Below are 18,018 nucleotides of genomic sequence, written 5' to 3' on the forward strand. Positions count from 1 at the left end.
GATTCACCCAAAGCAGTGCAGCGGCGTAGTGAGGGTAGACAGCGCCCTCGGCAAATTATGAAAATGGCGCCTCAAACAAACATTATATTATTGGGGATGTCGACTACCTTGAAAAACTTTGAAAATCAGAGAATGAACAAACTGATGAACGAAATGTTTTGAACAAACTTCTTCTTGTGTCCGCGAGCTGCAACTGGACTTTCCAAATAGAGAAGAAAAACTCTTGAAATTTTGTAACTTCGGATTGCACATTCACACGGCTCATCGAAGGATTTTGTTATCCCATTTGTTTATTTATTTAGGCTCGTTAACGTTTCAGATGCTACAGAACCGGATTTAATCGTGTACATGTACATGTTTATCGTATATATGAATTGTAGATACACAATAGCCATTAAGGCATGAGAGTATTCTTTCTGATCCATTCTTCAGTTAGACCGGACAGCGGAGACAGCTGATATGATCATTGTTGTGTTAATAGCCCGATATTTCTTGCAGAGCAGAGATTGTATAGATGAAGAGGAGTCAGGCTTCCGACCGTGAATTGATCTCCATCGCTGATGATAGTTGAGTAGATAGTTGATGAGTAGTTACAAAGGATTGATGGAATCAAAAAAACTCGTTAAAGTTTTTCAAAAATTTACAAATATTGAAACGGCTGGAAAACGATTCGAGAAGCTTTTGACTATTGACTATTTTGATATTTGACGAATTTTGGAGGTATCAGTGAAGTTCCAGCAGACTTGACACTGGAACAATATTGCTAGCAACAAAAGCAACAAGTTTGCTCATTATGATCCGAAAAAATGAACGACTGAAGCATTTCCAGGAAGGATAGGTTACAGAACTATTTACCAAAAATGGTCTTCTGTCTCTCGTGTGGAAACCCTAACGTTGAGAGGGCTTTTCCAAAAACACTGAATGTTTTTATGAAAACATGTGTGAGGAAACGGTTGTGCTATGAGACAAGTTTATCAGCTATGCTTCACTTTGTGAGGATTGCATCAATAAAATTGTTGATAATACTTTTAATGTTAATATTGTAGACTATTAACATTAATATTGGACATCCCCCGGGTACACTGTTTTAGGGGTACAGAAGGAACCGAACTCATATGAAGCAATTGGATGAATATAAATTATGCATTTCTGGCGGGGGGGTGGGAGTGCAAATCAACTCGACGCCACTGTCCAGAAGACAAAGAAATTTAAAATCCATTCATTAGATTCAGTAAAACTTCAGTCCCGTACTCGGTGGCACTGTTGTGTTTGTTCGAATTTGTTGAATCGGCGAGAACAAAAAAGACGGAACAAATTGACCTTTTCAACGCTATTACCACTCGCCGTTTGAAATATAATACGGGGGAAAATTGCTATTGAATATTCTTGGATTTTGGCGCCCCAAAGGGTCAGCGTCCCCGGCAAATGCCGGGTTTGCCGCCCGCACACTATGCTACTGATCCAAAGCAACGCTTTCTTTGCTTATCTCGGTTATAGGTTAGGGTAGCTACACCACCTTACTTAAAGGCCTATTGATTTGTGTTCTGTTCGTGTAATCTACACGCTTTTTATACTGATGGTAGACTTATATACATACCACAGTCAGAACAAGATCTAATCAGTCGAGAATATATATTCAAAGCGACCACAACGACCTTGTTAATTTCGAAAACCAACAAACGAGCAACTCAAAGGTTCCAGAAATCGTTTCAAACCCCAGATTCACCGCTTAGTGATAGTCGCAATTCCGAACAAGACTCTTTAGTGCAAACATCTGAGAGCACTGACTAGGGCCGATGAATAAATGCTTTCACTAACTGGGGCGCGAGAGTTTTGCGAAGCAATAAATATCAGAATTAACATATACTGTAAATTGTTCGCTATCTAGAGCGACACTAAACACTGAACTTACTGAGTATCCAAGTAGTTTTTCAGTATCTCTTAGCAAAACTACATTTCCATGGCTGCCAAATTCAACGTTCCAAAAAACACTCAGAACTGTAGGGGAAGTGGGGGCATAGTGGTCACCCTAAGGAGTTTGTCCATTTCCAGCTCCCACATACCGATTTAAATCCCGTTTTTCGAAGAATATTATAGTCCAACTCATTGTTCTTCAAGATAGCAAACGGCTTTTGCTATAAAAATTCAGAATAGTACACGTTTCATCATTAGAAAAAAAAAAAGGTGAAAAATGGAACTTTTTTTTGCTTGGAGATAAAGTGGTCACCTAGTGGGGGCAAAGTGGTCACTCGCAAATATCAAGCTAAATGGGATAGATTTATGCGTTTTTTTCATCCAAATTTGTTCAAATCATATTTGTTATAATAGGTACATGTATGAAATAAGCTAGGCCTATTCACCTAGAGTCTCAATTTAAATTTTCTCATGCATACAAAAACGTAGTAAGAAACATATAACGTTCAGCATAATGAGGCTTGGTTTAGTTGGCGTGGCATATTCATCCAGGGTCAAAGCCACAAAAGGATCTTCTTCAAGAGCAGAATGTGATGCGGTATATCAGCTTTAGTAAACAGAACATTGTAAGTCGTTATTCACCTATGACCACTTTGCCCCCAAACATCAAAGTTATTTCTATGCTAATCTGAGATTAAACAAAATATCTGTTCACCTCTCCTAGAATATTTGAACAGTGATCCAAACTGATGATTTGTCCAATATATGAGATTGAATAAACTATATTTCACGAGAAATTCCTTAGACACCATGCGCACAGAGCTATGGCCGAATGTCTATCGGGGGCAAATTTCTGTTTTTATTTATATTTCGACATGTGACAGCTCTACTGAAGTACAGGGTGACTCAAAATTCATTAAATTCTTCAAACATAAGATGCCTATCAATACGGTGTCAATAGTCAATAGTAATACTACCAAGCAAGCAGGTGACCACTTTGCCCCCCATGACCAATTTGCCCCCCCTAACCCTATAAGAATCCCGAACCGAATTGGATGTATTCGGTTGACCGCAACCGCTGCGAGAATTTTTTTTTCTTTCGGTTTCCACCGAAGAACACAGCTCTCAAAGCCGAAAAATACCTTCTTCACATTCGGATTGAAATGCGCTATTTTGCTACGGAAACAATGTTCTAATTTACGTAAACTAATTGATCATTTGGAAAGAGTCAACAATAAGTCATTCGCGATTTATCAGCCATCCCGATAGAGACCAGACGGGAGCGACAACGAGATTTTCCACATATTGTTTAGTTTAGTTTTCCAAATTGTTTTTTTTTTAAGGCTAGAGGCGAATGAACTGAGAAAGTCTGAGATGCTGAGAAAGCTTCTATTATTCAAAAAATCATTATCATTACACCAAGAAATATGAACACGCTACTAAATTTACAGAAGCTTCCTTTCAACAAAAAATTATAAAAATCAACTCGCCTACGATTACTACGAAAATGATTTTAGAATGCATGGAACTTTTCAATATAACTTTTCAGTCGAAAGTTTTGGTGGTCTTAAAAAGGACCAATGGATTTGCGTGGTATTGTTGAGTCAGTTTAAGATGGGTGATTCATGATTCTTGGATCTTGGATCTTGCGAGAACAATAAACGAGAATTAAGTCCTTACTATCAATGCACGTAGCGCTCTAAGTATGTATCGCCAATATTTTTCTCGTATTAGACACAGTGCGCCCGAGGCGACTACATAGTCGTTCGCACACCCTGTTATCGGTATGGAAACGCCCAAAATTAACACTTCGTACGTATGATTCAATCATACACAATCAATCTCCATATAACGATAGGAAAACCGGTCTGGCTCATCCCATTTATAATTTTTTTTCTGCTTTGCCGCTGTCCGTCAGTGCATGCTCTGCATTGCATATTCTGAGAATGCATGTTGAAGGGCAAAGAATGTTGCACGTGAACGAACGTAGCAAAATTTAAACTGAGGTTGGCTTTCACGGCCATTCGACGACATGACGACATGAATCGCTGACAAATCTTGACTTCAATGAGCTTTCAAGTATATTTGAAGACTTTTGTGCTTTCACCATTGTTTATTATTGATTATTGTGCTACAAAAAAAGTTTTTATTACTATAAGTAACAAACATCACTTATGCACCTTCAGGTATTATCGCTCAAGTTGTTGCACCCGAAACGTAACGCTCTTGTTTTCAAAATATTTTAAATTACAGAAATGATATGGTGCAAAAATAGAGAAGCACTCTCCATCGGACAGCATGAAAATCGACACGGTACCTACGCCGCAATTACAACGGTACTTACTGTGTTGCTACAAAATTGTATCACTGTATGCAATATTTATCATCTATTCTTCTTTTGTATCGAGCAAAACAGCTGTGTCTGACATCAGCATTGAGAAAGACTGCTGGAGCGAAACTTTGATTTGAATAATGATGATCGTGGTTTGAATTATAAGGAGTAATGACCATTGTAAACTGCCCATTTTTCCATATTTTCAGGCAATTGATGAACATCCTGCCAAAAGAATTCTTAGTGTTTTGAGCCAAACTAGTCATCGAGCAATTTTCGGATATTTTGTAAATTTAGAGTTACTCATCAAGTGAGTGTCGTATCGATGGAAACAAATGATAATCTGAAGGATTAAGTCTGGTGAATGAACCGAATGTATGTTTGAGTAGCTCAACGTTTCCATCGTCATCAAGAAAAATCTCTTTTTGTTGCCTTCCCGTTCGTTTTTGAAACATACCGAAGTACAACTTGATAATTGTTTTCGATAACATTCGTTATTAACTTTCACTGGTTTTCAAAAGGACGTTCCAGAATACACCTCGCTGATCCCAGTAATCAGACTACATTGTCGATATTTACTGGGTCAGTGTACGTTAGGGATTCTTGAAATATATCCATTTTTCATCCCCGGTCACGATCCGATGCAGGAATTACTTCACTTTGTATCTGGCAAGCAAAACTGTCAGTCAAATCATGCGGAATCCTTTTTTTAAAACATCAAGAAACGGTCTATTGGTCAACATCAAATTTGCCCAATAAGGTTTGCAGCTTGGCGTCTTCAACTTACGTCTTCACTTACGGTGGTTTTCACACTAATCAAAATTACGCCTTTCATACTTTTTGAACTGGTTCAATCAGACCGGATTAAGTAACAAAATAAGAAAAAAAAAGAGTTAATAGTAGCAAACAGTCAAGAATTTCTTGACCTACATTCTACATTTATCAGATCACTCTTATGTTGCATACAGTCAGGTTTATGGCATAAATTTATTTTGACTTTTGACTGATCAGCAAAAACTGATAATATTATGCAGTCAGAGTGGACCAAGTGCATATGACCATAGCGATTAGAAAGCGAATATTGGATTTCTGCGCATCAGAAGATTCTTCCCTTCGGCCTTCAGTTAATACGGAAAAGTAACTCGTATCAAAACGCAATACAGGGTAACTACGATATTTCACTTTCAAAATTGTACGTTGTATCGAATTGTACGTTATATCGAAGCATAATAAAGAACTCAGAAACGTAGCTTATATTACTTTATTGTGTTGCTGTTTTGATATGGTTAATGAATAAATTCAATTAGAAGACGAAGCCAACCTTTCTTATGATATTTCCCTTCGTACTGTTGATTAAAGCTTGATTCATTTAGAATCCGGAATCACAAAACGAGTAGTATTTCGGGATAGTTTAAAGGTACAAAATATGTTTTAGTATCGAAATACATAGTTCCCCTGTATATATGCTTTTCAGATAATTCATAGTTATATAAAATTTGATCAAATATGTTATTATATATTGTTCAGACAGTGTGGAACAAGTACCAGAGAGTGAACATTTGACCTTACAAAAATTTTCATGGTCGATTTCAAATTCAACCGTGGTCTCTTTTTTATAATCCTTAACTTTTTTTTTCATAATACCATTATACAACCTTCATAAAAAGTAGCTAAGAGCTGTATAAAAACAATTGGGAGAATAATTGGAAGCCAGTAAAACTACACAGCTTCAAAATTTGAGTTCGATTCACTCGAAATCGTAATTTTGTTACTTAGTCCGGTCTGATTGAACACCGATCAACTAATTATGGCATTACGATTTGCCGAAAACATGCTCGCCGTAAGCTTTCACCAACCTTCTGTGTAAATCGGAAGCGGATTTTTTAGTTAATAGCCAAAATCCAAGATGAGTTGTATGACTTTTAACACTTTATAGTAGTATTATTGTGCGAATTCTGGTTTTATGTATACACCTGATAAAAAGAAGACAGCATATTGGTTTTGCCTACATTTGTTTCTATAATTGCAAAGCCGAAGTCTCGCAGTACACTAAAGTCGCTTTTTACGCGGTTTTTGGAAGTTACGCGGTTCATTTTTACGTGGATTTCTGAATTCACGCGGTTTTTTCACGCTGATTTCGGAATTCATGCGGTTTTGTTACGCGGATTTTGAAATTCACGCGGTTTTTTTTACGCAGCGTTTTTTGGAAGTTACGCGGTTTATTTTTACCTGGATTTTTGAATTCACGCGGTTTTTTACGCTGATTTTTACGCTGGGTTGAATTTTAAACTAATAATTCACTGTTTGTTAGATTTTTACACGGATTTTGAAAATTACCCGGTTTTTTTACGCGTATTTTGGAATTTACTCGGATTTTGGAGTTCACGCGTTTTTTTAGCGGATTTTTGGAATTTCCGCGGTTTTTGTTTACGCGGCACGTATCCCTCGCGTAAAAAGCGACTCCAGTGTACTTTGAGTACTTTTTAGAGGATGATATGAAATCTCATGAATTATTTATCGAAAGAATGGTTTTTAAGCAAGGTGACTAAATATATGACAACGTTATGAAGATTCCTTTCCTTCATCTCATTTATCACTATGAAGCATGATATTCGAATTTCTTCAATGTCAACGAACCTTTTTTGGTCGAAGTGAAACTAGGCTACCATCTTGCTATTTTGCTAAAATATATGACAAGCTGTTACCTTCTGGAACGACGGACATAATTTCATTATGATTGCCTTACACACAAACTTTACGCTGACTTACATAATTTAAGCTTAACCAGCAAGCAAGAAGCAGCTGTTGTTCTACATTGAAATAACCATTTAGGTCTTTTTTAAATAAATCATCGAAATTTCCACAAACTTTACTTACGAATTATATTACGCGAATGTCGTCTCTGTTGGCACAAGCAGAGCTGCTAACCAATCAAAGCTTGAGTCAACAACCGATAACTCAATTAGTAACTGTCACTAGAACTGAATCGTTCCCTCCAACTAGAGTGAAACGAATCCACAAAAAAAAAACAAGCAAATATTTGAATTTGCTTCAATTGCCCCTTGTTGCACTTTACACTGATTCAACCTGCTGTCAACACTCGTGGGAGGTTATTCAACCCCGGCTTGTTCTCCTATATCGTACGAAACTTATTTTTGTCGGCTCGAATAATGTACACGCCAATATTTATGTATATCATTTCCACCTTCTGTACGATAATTACCTCCGGCTTTTTTCCCGTATCGCGCTCGGTGGTTTAATCTTCAACACTTCAAACACGAAAGCGCTTCAGTACAATGAGGCAACGTCTCCCTAACTTTAACTCAACACCGAATTTAACTGATCAGAGTTTTCTAACAACGGTAGGTACTGTTCCCCGATTCGTGACCGATTCTAGCGAGCTGCTGTTGTCAACTGAGTAGTTGCTTCGAGCTGAATTCTGCAAATATAGCTGCCTCTAAGCAGAGTTTCCCTCAATGGAGCACGTTTGCACACGCATACAGGAACCATTACTAAATACATGCAGAATTCGCAGGCCACCCAAGAGTACACGGTGTTGTTGCGATGAGCCCAAAAGCACGCGTTTCACCGGAGAGAAACTCTCCACACGAAATTGCACTCTTGGGCAGCGATTCTACAAACAGAAAAAAGGAGGAGAAATCCACCCACCACCACCCAGCATTGTGTATTCGTATAAATGCTTGATCCCCGTAGAGTGCTTACAGCATACAAGGGCAGCAAGGGAAGAAAGCTGTTTTCTTTTCTATTGTTCAGCTAATGGAAAAGTCGCCGGAAGATTGCGATAGGATTGTCCATCTTGAAAGCCTTGTTCGATTTGGCGACTATATATCTTCATTATTATTTGGTAGGTCAAATTTTTAGGTTGATCATTGGGCCTTAAACATGAACCACGGCATATTGTTGGTTACCAAAAAATGAACTTAAATAGAAATGTTAAAAAAGTGTTTGTGGAAAGTTGTCATTTTTGTCTAATATTATTCGACTTCGTATTTTTCTTCATTTATTTTCTTTTCAACTTCTTATTGAATACCGCTTCAAAACCGACGTTGTGGTGATTTCATATCTGTTTAGAGTGATTTTGCATAAAAGTACTAAATAAAATGAAAAAAAATCCCTCGCCATTCACAATGGAATTGTCTCTGATATTGTATGGTATTCAAATACCTGATAGCTAAAAATGACCCCCAATTCAATCGATTAATGCTTGACTCGTATTTCTAATGATTTTTCCAAAGTGACATGACTGGCCGTCAATCGAATACTATCATGGTGTTATCACATGGTGCTTGAAAATACAGCATACCGCATAAAATACCGCATTTAGTTCACTCTGTTCTACTCCCATAAGACCACCCCCAATAACTTCCATAACGCACAAAACTAGAGGTTTGACTCAATGTTGATATATTATTAGGATTTGCAGTAGCATTCCAGTAGTAGCACCAATCCATTTTGAAAGCATCATAGAACGTATTTCTAGACTTCGATTTGTTATGTAAAGTTTTCATGCTTTTTAATCAAGTATCAGGTCTATTCAATCAAAATCGAAAATAGTTGCATACCAATGTAAAGGTCATACCGATAGTTTCTTTTTGTGTTTTTGAAATCTGTATAAAAATATCAGAAGTTTCTATGCACCCATTAAACTTTTTTTATTATTGAAAAAAATTTGGTTTTGTGCCTTTATTGATTTTTTGCTTTAAGGTGAAGGTGGAAGCTAGCCACAAATGGCTGCCACAATGGCGCTCATTTCTTTCATCTCCCTCCCTCACCTCTCGCCCGAAAATCAATAATTTTGCGAAACAGTGTGAAGAAAATGATCGTTTTCGCACACTTCCCATCAAGTAATATCAACCAAACTCTAATCGATTACTCACAAGATATTAAATTTTCATCTGCTGTCGCACTGTATAGAGAAAAACGTCGGAAAACTCGAGCAAGTGCTCTGAAAGTTAAATTTTCGTTTTTCAATCTTCTGCAATGGTTTTGTTTGTATTGGTGGAAGCATCGTTATTTTTTCGACACTGATGCCAAACAACATCATCGAAACAGCTAGAAAAACCACTCAATAAAATGTTATTCCGGAGTCATAGCGTCCCATGTCATGAAAATCAATAGAATAAAATTATGTTGATATCAATACAATTATTATTTTTACGTTTAATGGGTCTATAATGTAAGTTTTAGCAACTTTAACATTGGGTAAGAAAATTGTATTGCAGAGCTCGGAACACTACCACGGCTGCCTATGCTTTCAAAAACAGTAAACGGATAAGTATTAAATAGTAAAAAGAGAAGGGTTAAGGCTTTCCAACGTGAATATGTGAAAACAATACGATCAACAAAGGAAAATATTAAGGAATTATCAACATCGAGTTACTATGCGGAAGAACTTGTTAATACCAAAAGTGCCCCAATTCGCATGTGTTATAAATTTGCTCATGTTACGCTCGCGTATAATCAGAATCATATGCAAATGATTCTGAACACGAACTGATGATTGCGCCGGCTAGTGACCATTCTATCCTGGATTCCTCGAGTCGAGAAAGACGCACCACGCTAGATATGGGGTACAGACTAGGGAGCGTTGCTGATTAATGGTCAGCTGCATCCCAATAGGAAGTAGCCCGTGTCGGGCACACGTATAGAGCATCGAAGACTGCAACATACCAATTATGAGAACACTTGTAATACTAACCTCGAGCCAACCGCGAGTAATCGGTTACATATTACTAACATAGTTGTAAGACAAAAATTGTCAAAATATTGGACTTCCGGCCCCGTCAGGCTAACGCCACATGTGCCTTAATAAAAAATATATTTTGGAAAAAAAAAATATGCAAATGCACTTTCTAAATATATTTATATTTGCAATTGTTCATCGGAACATATCGTTCATACATTTTACTTTAGTATTGAATTGTTATTTGTTTTTTTTTCAAATGTATTCAAAGACTCGTGTCAATGAAGCGTCACACAGTCTGATAAGTGAATTGATCTATTTACGTGTGCTTTGCTCTTCTCTCACAAACACTATTACCCCATTTTTACACGAGGGTTTACCTATACTACTACAATGGCTGGAGAGAAGAGCAAAGCACACATAAACAGATCAATTCACTTATCAGACTGTGTGGTGCTTCATTGATACGAGTCTTTGAATACATTTGAAAAAAAAAATAACAATTCAATACTGAAGTTAGATGTATGAACAAAATGTTCCGATGAACAATTGCATACATAAATATATATAGAAGGTGCATTTGCGTATGAAGTAAAATTCTGATTATACGCGAGCGTAACATGAGCAAATTCATAACACATGCGAAATGGGGCTCTTTTGATATTAACTAGTTCTTCCGCATAGTAACTCGATGCTGATAATTCATTAATATTTTCCTTCGTTGGTCGTATTGTTTCCACATATTCACGTTGGAGAGCCTTAACCCTTCTCTTCGTTGGCCGAGACATTTTGATTGAATGTAATGCTTTTCTGTTTTTGAAAGCATAGGCAGTCGTGGCAGTGTTCCGAGCTCTGCAATACAATTTTCTTACCCAATGTTAAAGTCGCTAAAACTTACATTATAGACCCATTAAACGTAAAAACAATGATTGTATTGATATCAACACAATTTTATTCTATTGATTTTTATGACATGAAACGCTATGACTCACGAATAATATTTTATTGAGTGGTTTTTCTAGCTGTTCCGATTATGTTGTCTGGCATCAGTGTCGAAAAAATAACGATGCTTTCACCAATACAAACAAAACCATTGCCGAAGATTGAAAAAAGAAAATTTAACTTTCAGAGCACTTGCTCGAGTTTTCCGACGTTTTTCTCTATACAGTGCGACGGCAGATGAAAATTTAATATCTTGTGAGTAATCGATTAGAGTTTGGTTGATATTACCTGATGGGAAGTGTGCGAAAACGATCATTTTCTTCACACTGTTTCGCAAAATTATTGATTTTTGGGCGAGGAGTGAGGGAGGGAGATGAAAGAAATGAGCGCCATTGTGGCAGCCATTTGTGGCTAGCTTCCACCTTCACCTTAAACTAATATGCACATAATGTTGGAGAAAGCATACGGCGAGTGATGGGGTATCACAATGTTGAGTGATTCAAAAAGTTTAAAAGTGATAATTTTGACGTGAGGAACCTGAAAAACCACTGAAAGTGTTTGAAGGCGCTAAATTTCAAACCTTTTTGGAAAACGATGGCCAAACTAAACAATAATTTCCATGAGAGTGGGTTCCTCCCAATCGAGGTGGTTCCAGAATGGTTTCGGAGTACCGCAAGGCAGCATTTTAGGACCTTTGCTATTCTCGCTGTTCGTTAACGACATCACCCGACTATTGCCTCATGGAACAAGGTTATGCTACGCTGACGACGTAAAAATTTATCTGCCAATTGAGACCACCAGAGACTGTTTGAGACTTCAAAGCTTGATTGATTTATTTGCGGAATGGTGCAGCTTTAATCATATGACAATCAGCATTCAGAAATGCACTGTTATCAGTTTTACCCGAAAAAAACAACCAATAGTTTTCGATTACAGCGTTAATGGCTCGTTACTCCAGCGAAGTGATAACGTGACGGACCTAGGTGTTGTTTTGGACAGCCCAATGTCGTTTAGACAACATTATACATTCATCATCAATAAAGCGTACCGTCAGCTCGGAACAATCTTTCGAATAGGTAGAGAATTTTGCGATCCTGGCACTTTACGAACTCTCTATTGTTCATTAGTTCGTTCCATCCTTGAGACAAGCTGTGTTGTTTGGAATCCGCATTATGAGTACTGGATACTTCGAATTGAAAGGATACAAAAGTGCTTCATTCGTAGAATTTGCCGCATGCTGCCTTGGAGAAATAATGATAATTTGCCACCTTATGAGGATCTTTGTCAGCTAGTTGGCATAGCTCCTCTCGAGCAGCGACGCAAGGATATTACCGTTAAGACCGTTCATAAAATCCTATCGGGATGCTTTGATTGCCCTGCTGTTCTGTCGCGAATTCAGCTGTACTGCTCTCTTCGGCCTCGACGGAACCAACATCTGCTACGGGTTGATGCGCATCGCACTAATTATGGTCTTCAAGAACCTATTCGTCAGATGACGTTAGAATATAATCGTCGTGGAAATTTATTGTCCTTTTAGAATATTTTGTGTGCAACTGTGAAATGTATGCGTAGTATAGTATTGTCATAATTGTTATCCATCTTTGTTATTCGCCTAGTTTTTATGTCATTTTATTTTGTATACCATTGTGAAAGGATATTGGGTTTTTATGCCGCTTTGAGTTCGAATTTAACGTTTGCTCAAGGTGGCTTTTCCCAATCTAAGTTCCTTTTTTTACCATTAAGACTTATTGTCGGATGGTTTCGAATAATAAATAAATAATAAATAAATAACTCGCAGAGAAAGTGAATGTTGACCAATCCACTGTTTTTGGACTTTTATAAGCCACGAAAAGATCCTAATGAATGGAAGATAGGTTCCACATGGTTTGACCGGCAAGCAACAAGCAAACCGGTAAAACATTTACGAAATTTTGATTGCCAGGAAGAAAGTTATTCCTGCATCGGATCGTGACCGGGGATAAACAGGATAGCTTCTGAAGATTATTGTTCCCCATCAGTAGGATATTTCCGTATCCAATATTGGATGCATAAAACCTTGTGCCTCCAACGTAACGCTCTCGTTTTCGAAGTCCCCCAAATATTCATTCATTCAGAATGAATTTAGATTCAACTTCAAACAAATGATCTCTAAATCAACGATAGTCCTACGTCACCCTTGCGGTTATACCATAGATATAACCCACTTCCTGTTTTTTCTTCTGCTACCTGCTGCCGTTTTGCGATTGCGTTTGCCACTCGCCTCTCGCTGCAACTGCCTGTTGACTTGATGTCCACCGAACCGAATGTGTTCTGTTCCGAATGCGGGTTTTCTTATCGTCGCGAGCAGCTTTGCCAGCTAACTCAATCACTTCGGCGGCCGAAACTATATAACGCCGGCTAGGTGGACTGGTGCACTGGTACTAACGCGCTCGGCCTAGCTACCCTTGCGGGGAACTCCAGATCAACACGAGCGGGAACTCCAGATCAAGGTTCGAGCGGGATTTTGCCTTTCCCTTCACTTTTCCTCCTTTACCATGTCCAGACATGGCTGCTTGGGTTGGTTTGTTGATGTGTTGTGATGCGAACCGATGTGGTGTACGGTTTGGATGAGAATGATCATTACGGAAGCGGAGCGGGGATTTTTAAGCTGACTGGCTAGCTCGAGAATTACTCATGTGTGAGACTGCGACCAATGTTTCGTTCATTTTTTTTTTCTTTTTCCTTTCCAATCGTGTTTCATTCTACTTCGCTGCTGCTCTGGTTGCCCGTTTTGGTCGGCACGATTTGAGGAGCACAAAATGGACCAATCAAAAATGGGCACATAGTGCATTTGGACAATGCTTGATATTTCACAATTATTCAATTATTTATCTCAAGTAAAATGAAATGTTATTCGTTATGATAGATGCGTAGATATATTTCCTATCAATTGATGCAAAAACCTTTGCGATCTATTGAGAAATGCTCGAGTTATAAGCGTTCCAAATCTTGCATTTTTTCCTACTTGTTCAGTGCCTAGATTTCCATTTCACTCCCTATATCTTCCGGTTAGACGTAGTCCTACGTCAAAAGTGAATATACATATGTATTTCAAGGATCCCGAGCGGAAATGATCGTGAGTTGATCTCGGGATCTCGGTCATATCGAGATACAGATCACCAAATCGCTTTGAAAAGAAGAAAATGTTGTGTTTTTGTTACCGTCGAAATACAGAACAATTTAATGTTGTCTTAGTAGAACTTTGTGTTTGTTTTTATTTTAGTAGAAAATTTGTTTTTTTCTGTGACAGGTCCGCCCAGCTGTCACTGTCACTGCCTCTGACAGTAACTGGAAACAGGAAGGATGGATTGAACAGAGGGAAAGGAGGAGAAGAACGGAGAACGAGGAGGGAAAAGGAAGTTTAAAAGGAAAGCGGAAACGATTGGATCGGTCTTAGAGGCGAATGAACTGCAAAGTTTAAAGCCTTTTAAAACAAAGAAGAAGAAGAAGATTGGATCGGGCCATTCGTTGCGTGGACACCGACTGGACAACATCGTTGCTGGACGAGCTGGACGGCGAGGGATCGAGTGCCTTTCTCAAGGCAAGAGTGAGGAGGTATAGTGCTGGAGTAGAGTAAAGTTTTCCAAGGGCCTTTTTCAAGGCTAGAGACTTATGAACTGAAAAAAATTAAAGTCTCTATGATACAAAACCTCCCTTCCTTCCTTGGATCGGGCATTGAGGTCCAAGATAGAAAGCAATATAGACGTGAATTGAGAAAAGGAAAGTTTTTTGAGACACGGACAGCTGTGGAGCTAAAGTACGCGAGGAGTGCCAGCCACAGACACTTGAGGGTGTTAGCGATACCATCTGACGACACGATTTCTATCCACCGACTAACGGGGCAGAAGTGTGGAAGCAAGACCATTGGGACAACCTTCCTGAGGGAAAGCAGTTTTCGCCATTCGGGAACACAATTCGTCCACGAAACGAAGCAGCATCATCCCGCATTCTGGAGGAGTCAACTATCATTGGAACCTGGCAATGTTCTCAGGGAATAACGAAGTTTAATCTTGTATGGCCTTTTGAAAACCGGTGAAACTGTTGGTTGTGAACACTTAATCGAGTCGTTTTCAATCTTTCCGGAAAACGACCGGAATAATCCAAAAACGCAACACAAAGTGATTTTTCTTGATGACAATGCTTCGTCGCATCGCCTCACAGCGGAGAATAGCTGACCATCAGCAAAAATTGAAAATTGCCTCGGCTCTTTCGTAATATTTTTACGTTACGTGCCTCCTAATACCTCCACATGCCAAATATGGATCAATTTGCTTGATTAGTTCTCGAGTTATGTAGAAATTTGTGTTTCAGTTGTATGGGAGCCCCCCTTTTGAGAGGGGGAAGGAGTGTCGAGCTTCCATAGAAACGTTTAACGATTCCTGAAACCTCTATATGCTAAGTTTGATTCCATTTGTTTGATTAGTTCTGGAGTTGTTCAGCACCTTCCCCCCACCCTCTTTAGAGAGGGGAAAGGAGTGTCAAACCACCATAAAAACATGTATTGTTCCCTAAGACCTCCATATGCTAAATTTGGTTCCATTTGCTTGATTAGTTCTCGAGTTATGCAGATATGTGTGTTCCATTTGTATGGCAGACCCCCTTAGAGAGGGGGGAGGGTGCTCGAACTATCATGAGAACCTTCCCCGACCCCCAGTGGTTTCCGAGTCCATAAGAATCAGACAGACAGAAATCCATTTTTATAGATAAAAAAGATAGAATATAGGCTCCTTGAATATGTTTGTAGTGTTATACCACCATGTTCATGAAATTTTATGAATTTGCTTATATCTTTCAACAACTTTTCCAAATATATCATTATGGTAAAAATATATGGTTAGGAGTTACGTTGAAAAACATTTGAAGACATGTGAGTTAATACGAAACGTAGCGATAATGTTTTTCAACGTAACTCCTAAACATATAGTTTTATCATAATGTTCATATTAAAAGAGATCGGATACTGTACGCTACAAAGCAAACTCTTGAATAGAGAGTCAAAATAGATATCGGGCAGTAGCTCTTCGATATTATGGAAGCTGCCTGTTTTGTGGGCTGGAATTATCGACGTAAGCTGTCAAGCTTCAGGAAAGTTACCGTCTCGCAGGGATGGGTTGTAAATCTATATAACAAGTCTGTCAAACATTGCTTCACAATTCTTGTTGAAAACAGTAGGAATAAGCACCCCTATTCTGTATTTCGATCGATTCGAAATATTTCGAACGACTTGATAAAATTCCATTCTGTATTTCGTTCGAGTTCTGTTTCTTTTCGAACATTAAATGGACAAAACGTTCGAAATAGGGAATGCGAAATTATAACTCGAACGAAATAACGGTTTCGAACGAAATGGAAATCCGTCGGGATACGGAATAGGGCTGAGATCAGCACCAAAAAAAAGGAAAGAAAAAGGGGGTGTAAGTGCCATGCTTGATTTTATCTTCATCGGCTTTCTCGGTCATAACATAGCTGCAAACATATTCCAAGCTGTATTTGACAAATTCGGTTTCTATAGTAAAATCAAATTGGAACATTTTTGTAGTATTTTTGTATTAGCGAAAGAAAAAGTTGATGAAGAGAGAATCGATCAAGTCACTTAAACCCCTTTTCATTTTGAACACCTCAATTATGATAATAGTGGCGCAGTCGGATCAATCAAATGTAATTTCACCGATGCATCTAAATTTATCACGAAAGCTGGTTAATCTTGAAATCCAAAATTTCTTCAGGCGAGAGGTACTCAAATTGCTTTAAGCATGGGTGAAGATCATATCTATAGAATGAGTATAATTTGAAATAATAATTCTTTATTTTCTAAACAAACAAATTTGGTTTATTTTTACAACAAAAGAGCATGGTTAGATTCTGATTCCGATTTCAACTCCAATCCCGATTCCGATACCATTACAGTTTATTTATAAAAAACGTATCAATTTGATTGATGTATACGATCTCCATTGACCATGAACATCAAAGTGGCTTCACTGACTACCATCAAGAATACTGATAACGTTATTACGTCGTATCACACATCGGTTGAAACGTCGACTAATAACGAATTTGTGTGTATTATACCGATTCGTATGCAAAGGGTCGTTGTCCTTAACACTACTTGTGCTACTTTTCTTCTTCACCCTGCCTCCCCATGCAAACATTCCTTTGTCCACAAGATCAATATATCTTAGTACGCAGCACACAAACAAAAACGACACATTCATGAACTTCACCTCATGGGCTCATGGACAACATCATCTAATATTTAAATCCCCCTCGCCCGTGAGCTACATTTTTGTATACTGAAGCAAACTGCTGTATGTGGAATCGCTGTCGCGACATCGTTCCAGACCATTTCTTCCAGCCTGCATTTGAACTGACCCACAGGCACTCGTCTAGGATTTATGGGGGAGAACATCTCTACACCTGTGAGGGTGAATGTAACGTCATCACTTACTGGTATGAACAGAAGAGTTAGAGCATTTACAGATACACGCGTAAAAGAAACCGTTTCAATACTAGTATTATGGGATTATGAAATTGCGTTTATTGTAAACAATGATTATTTGATGGGTAACTGATAACGATTTTTAAATTAATTTCCAATACATTATTTTATATGATGTTATTGTTTTAAATTGCTCGATAAGCCCTACTGTTATTATAGTAGTACAATTGCTCTAACTCACCACCGTAGATTATCTTGAATACTAACTATCGTTGTCTTTCCGACTCAGTAACAGTACAAGGAATATTCAGCTTGCAAAAGCATTCACTAAATCGCAATGTTTAATTCATGTTTCCAGGAAAATTGCCAAAAAAGTTTCAATTTTTCACACCACTTTTGAAATACAACGCCCGATTTTCACTCGATGAAAACTCCCGAAAGACTGAAAAGGAAAACTCCCAGCGTACGCATACGCAGACAATATCCTTGCTGGGCCTTTCCCACCTCCTTCAACGGGGCTGATAAAATTCTCCACTGAGCATATATCTTCACTCGCTCCGTTGGCGTTTCTCTCAAGCGACCAGATTCGGAGAGCATCGATACCGTCATCATCAGGCAGACCAAGTAGGATGTGGAGACGCGGGTGGT

The 18,018-nt window shown here is 38.3% G+C and overlaps 1 protein-coding gene across 5 annotated transcripts in view; it reads right to left on the reverse strand.

Annotated features, from left to right (window-relative positions):
* Window positions 1-17,788, reverse strand: part of LOC129777732 (kelch-like protein 17) — an 85,602-nt gene extending 67,814 nt beyond the window's left edge. Inside the window, exon 1 of one of the 5 annotated variants that reach the window (XM_055784188.1) lies at window positions 17,638-17,788. The gene's annotated coding sequence lies outside the window, so the exon portion shown is untranslated. The other 4 variants (XM_055784186.1, XM_055784187.1, XM_055784185.1 and 1 more) reach the window with 4 other exon arrangements.
* Between the last annotated feature and the right edge of the window lie 230 nt (window positions 17,789-18,018).

The sequence above is a fragment of the Toxorhynchites rutilus genome, chromosome 3 (genome assembly GCF_029784135.1).
Source record: "Toxorhynchites rutilus septentrionalis strain SRP chromosome 3, ASM2978413v1, whole genome shotgun sequence".
NCBI lineage: Eukaryota > Metazoa > Arthropoda > Insecta > Diptera > Culicidae > Toxorhynchites > Toxorhynchites rutilus.